Raw genomic sequence first — 5587 nt, 5'->3', positions numbered from 1 at the left:
ATCACTGCCGTACTGCTCCTCCTCTCACTTCCTGTATTAGCAGCTGGCATTACAATATTACTAACGGACCGAAACCTAAATACAACTTTCTTTGACCCAGCAGGAGGAGGAGATCCTATCTTATATCAACACCTGTTCTGATTCTTTGGACACCCGGAAGTATATATTCTTATTTTACCTGGATTTGGAATAATCTCCCACATTGTGACCTATTATTCAGGGAGAAAAGAACCATTTGGGTATAGGAATGGTATGAGCCATGATATCAATTGGATTCCTAGGATTTATTGTATGAGCCCATCACATATTCACAGTTGGGATAGACGTCGATACACGGGCCTACTTCACATCGGCTACTATAATTATTGCTATCCCAACCGGAGTAAAAGTCTTCAGTTGACACTTCACGGAGGCAATATCAAATGATCTCCCGCTATAATATGAGCCCTAGGCTTCATTTTCCTTTTTACAGTTGGAGGCCTGACTGGAATTGTTCTAGCCAACTCCTCCCTTGATATTGTTCTTCACGACACATATTATGTAGTAGCACACTTCCACTACGTACTATCGATAGGAGCTGTATTTGCCATCATAGGAGGATTTGTACATTGATTCCCCCCTATTCTCAGGTTATACTCTCAATGATACATGAGCCAAAATCCACTTTGCAATCATATTTGTAGGCGTTAACATGACATTTTTCCCACAACACTTCCTAGGACTATCTGGTATACCACGACGATACTCCGACTACCCAGACGCATACACAATATGAAATACTATTTCATCTATAGGCTCATTCATCTCGCTAACAGCAGTAATACTAATAACTTTTATTATCTGAGAAGCATTCGCATCCAAACGAGAAGTCTTGGCTGTAGACTTAGGAAAATTTGTGTTGGTGAGGCAGCTGTGGCGGAGTGGACCTGACCTGGAATTAGAAGACTGGGCTAGGGCTCCAGCTTTACCAGGTAACCTGCTATACAACTTTGGCAAGCTCACCTATCTTATTAGAGCTCAGTTTCTGTAATATGAATTTTCATACAAAATCCAAGTTTCAGCTGCTTGAATGATGGACCATAAATCCTCTGGTGATCTGGAATGACCCTTAAAACACATCTGTGTAAAATATCTTGATTTCCTAACACATCTAATGTGAACATGTCATCACCAGTATTTTTGAGTAATTTTCTTTTTTTTGGTGAAGGAGATGGGAGAGCTTAGGTTTCTCCTGATGCAAATTACTATGAAGGCTGCTTCTCTCTTGTTCCTCTTAAAAAAAAAATTATCAAAACTACGCTAAAACCAAACACTCATGAATGCTGGGGGAGAGCAGTGGACAGGGTGTGTGGGGTCACTGCATCCCAACATGGGGAAGCAAACAGCTTAAAATGGAATGTTAGACATCATTATGGTCAAATTCTTAGTGGCTCAGGCTGCTCTTTCTTCTAGCATCTTCTTCCTTATCCTTCAACAAGCTTAGTCACTTCAGCTGTGTCTGACTCTTGAGACCCTAATGGACTGTAGCCCAGCAGGATCCTCTGTCCATGGGATTCTCCAGACAAGAATACTGGAGTGGATTGCCATGCCTTCTTCCATGGGATCTTCCCAACCCAGGGATTCAACCTGCGTTTTCTGCCTTGGCAGGCTGATTCTGGGAGCAGCCCAATCTGTGTCTACCCCTTCTTACAGGGGAATACTAAACAACTGTTGGTTTATTATAAAGGGTAATTTCACTTTTTTCTATTTAAACCTCTCCCATCTGCGATCTGCCCCAGGTGAAGCTTACCTTAAAAATTAGACAAGTTCATTAAGGTTTTTCCTAGTGGAGAAAGAGACTGCTGCTGCTGCTGCTAAGTCGCTTCAGTCGTGTCTGACTCTGTGTGACCCCATAGACGGCAGCCCACTGGGCTCCCCCATCCCTGGGATTCTCCAAGCAAGAACACTGGAGTGGGTTGCCATTTCCTTCTCCAATGCATGAAAGTGAAAAGTGAAACTGAAGTCACTCAGTCATGTCTGACTCTTAGTGACCCCATGGACTGCAGCCCACCAGGCTCCTCCGTCCGTTGGATTTTCCAGGCAAGAGTACTGGGGTGGGGTGCCATTGCCTTTCCCGGGAGAGAGAGACTAGAGCATGGAAAACTTTTTTGTCAGTTTGTTTTCATATCTATTAGTTCACTCTGTGAATATATTCACCTTGGTCTCCCACAGCAGGCAGAATGATTGTTCTAAACACAAGTTAGATTATGTCTCCTTTTCTCAAAACTTTTCACTGTAAAATTCAAAGCTCCTAATGTGGCCTTCAGGGCCCAGAGTGCGGCTGCCCCAGGTTCCCTCTCTGAGAGGCCATGGCCTTTCCTTTCTGTGCTCCACCCACCCGCAGCCAGTCAGGCTCCATACACCTCAGGGCCTTTGAAATTCCCTGAGAGACAACCCACAGCTTCCCCTAGCTCCTTTCGGCCTCTGGTTAACTGTATCAGAATCAGGAAGGCCTTCTGTGACTGCCGTGTAAAACTGCACTCCTCCACTGTTCCTCTGGGCTTCCCTGGTGGCTCAGATGGTAAAGAATCCACCTGCAATGTAGGAGACCTGGGTTTGAGCCCTGGTTTAGGAAGATCCCCTGGAGAAGGAAATGGCAACCCACTCCAGTACTCTTGCCTGGAAAATCCCATGGTTGGAGGAGCCTGGTGGGCTGCGGTCCATGGGGTCGCTAAGAGTTGGACACGACTAAACGACTTCACTTTCACTTTTCACTTTCACGCATTGGAGAAGGCAATGGCAACCCACTCCAGTGTTCTTGCCTGGAGAATCCCAGGGACGGGGGAGCCTGGTGGGCTGCCGTCTATGGGGTCGCACAGAGTCGGACACGACTGAAGTGACTTAGCAGCAGCAGCGGCAGCAATGTAGGAGACCTGGGTTTGAGCCCTGGGTCAGGAAGATCCCCTGGAGAAGGAAATGGCAACCCACTCCAGTATTCTTGCTGAAGAATTCCATGGACAGAGAAGCCTGGCAGGCTACAGTCCATGGGGTCACAAAATGTTGGACAGTACTGAGCGACTAACACACTTCCCTGTTCCTCTACCCTAACCTGTTACTATTAAATCGTTTCTAACATGTTATTATTAAATCACTTGTATAATTATATGGTTACTTTCTGTTTCCCTGCACTAGAATGAGAGCTCCAAGAGTGGAGTTTTGTTGCTTTCTCCTGGCTTAGTGCTCTTTCCACATCTCCTAATGACAGTGTCTTGCACTTGGTAAGCTCTTAATACGTATCAACTGAATGAATGAATGCATTTAGCCAACACATATTTCTTGAGCACCTACCTGTGCCAGAGCCTGTGATATTGATCTCTGCAGATTATACTGTGAGAATTAGTTATTCAAAGATCCTTCCTTAAAGGCAGTGTTCCCAAATGGAAAGCATTATTACTTTAAATTCCCCAGCTCCTCTTTCTTTTTCTTTTCTAGGATCCCAAGGGGCCCATTGCTCTATATCAGGAATTCATAAACTTTTTCTGTAAAGCACCAGTTGGTAATATTACCAGATGGTAAATATTTTAGGTTTTGTGGGCCATACCCTGTCTGTCTCAACTCTTCCACTGGGCTAGCAGGAAGCAGCCATAAGCAAGGGGTGAAGAATGAGCATAACTATTTCCAGCAAAACTTTGGCCCATAGTTTGCTAACCTCTGCTGAAAAGAAAAAGCTCTTTCACAAATCAGCCCAAAACTTGTTAGGGCACAGTGTGACACCGTTCTTATGGTAATTGTCATTTTAGGCGATCCTGAGAGAGAAGACTTCATTTAATACAAACCTGGGGCTTCTGTGGTGGCTCAGACGGTTAAGAATCTACCTGCAATGTGGGAGACCTGGGTTCCATCCCAGGAAGATCCCCTGGAGGAGAAAAGTGGCAACCCACTCCAGTATTCTTGCCTGGGAAATCCTGTGAACAGAGGAATCTGGTGGGCTACAGTCCATGGGGTTGCAAAGAATTGGACACAACCGAGTGACTTTCACTCAACCAAATCATTCTAACTTTCATTAAGCTCAAAGTGGTATGAAAAATAAGGTGGCTCAGATGGTAGAGAATCCACTTGCAATGCGGGAGACCTAGATTCGATCCCTGGGTTGGGAAAATCCTCTGGAGGAGGGCATGGTAACACACTCCAGTATTCTTGCTTGGAGAATCCTCATGGACAGAGGAGCCTGGTGGGCTACAGTCCAAAGGGTTGCAAAGAGTCAGACAAGACTGAGTGACAAAGCACACAAGTTCAAAGTGGTGTGAAAAATAAATGTTCTTTCACGATCAGGTTTACTGCATTTACTAGTGATGATCTGTGTCATCTGAAAATTATAGGACCTCACTTGCCAGAATTGTTGTACATCTTGTAGGAAGTATATTTCTAAAGACACACCAGGACTACCACTGGGGTGGGAAGCTATATCTCAGGTTTAAGTTTCAAATTGCCTTATGGTTTATTTTTTCTTGGCTTTATTTGCCATCAAAACTGTCTTTTGTGAGTGTACTTGATGACACTGCTGAATTTCTGGATCTACAGACTGGCTCCAACCTTTGTACCCATAGGAGAAATTTTATTAATTGAATTTTTAGGTTATGGGCAAGTCAGTGTGTTCCATATGTTCACTGTCTTATGCCAACTCTGTTAATTTGAAACATACTGATATCCAGTATGAACGGGCCAGAACGAAATTTTGATTAGTCATTATGTATGTGTAGTGTTTCCTTTGCAAAAAATTACTAAGGGGAAAAAGAGCTGATGAGTCAAAGTATTTCACAAAGCCAAGTTTCCACATATAGATTACAGAAAAATGTGCCTCATTAGTAAGATGCTATTGTATTCTTGTAACCAAAATTAAAAACATATTTAGGAAACATTCCATCACTTTTTCAAGATTCCAAGTTCAGTCTGGACTATGCATTACTTAAAAAAATTTAGCATTTATTCTTCTTGAGTTATAATCAGCTTATAAGATATTTCACAGTGGAACATTGAATGATAATGTCATGCCACTGTATATATTTGGTTTCTTTCATTTGAAATAGAATGGATTTTATCACAAGACTGAGTGAAAGCACATTCAGAAGCTCACATCTAGTAAGAAGCAGAGACTAGAAAGTCTGTAGAGAGGTGCGTGGCCAGGATAGCAGAGTGGAAAGACCCTGGGCCAACCTCCTCCGCTCGACATAGCAAATTACAACTACTTACAGAGCAACTATGCATGAGAACGACCTGAAGACTAGCAGGAAAGATTTTCCACAACTAAAGATACAAAGAAGGATTAACAATGAGATCTATAGAAAGGACAGAGACACACTGTAGTCAAGACCCACACCCCTGGGGTGGATGACCCACAAATGGGAGGGTAATCCCAATTGTAAAGGCTTTCCTCGAGGAGTGAGGGGTCTGAGCCCCACATTGGCTGGCCCAGCCTGGGGGTTCTGCTCTGGGAATATGAACCCCCAGAACACTTGGCTTTGAATTCCTCTGGGGCTTGCATACGGGAGAGTCAGGTGGCTATAGGAAGCAAACTCTGATCATAAAGAGCACACACAAAATCTCTCAT

Source organism: Budorcas taxicolor, chromosome 3, assembly GCF_023091745.1.
Source record: "Budorcas taxicolor isolate Tak-1 chromosome 3, Takin1.1, whole genome shotgun sequence".
Taxonomy (NCBI): Eukaryota; Metazoa; Chordata; class Mammalia; order Artiodactyla; family Bovidae; genus Budorcas; species Budorcas taxicolor.
Note: the sequence above shows the minus strand (reverse complement) of the source record.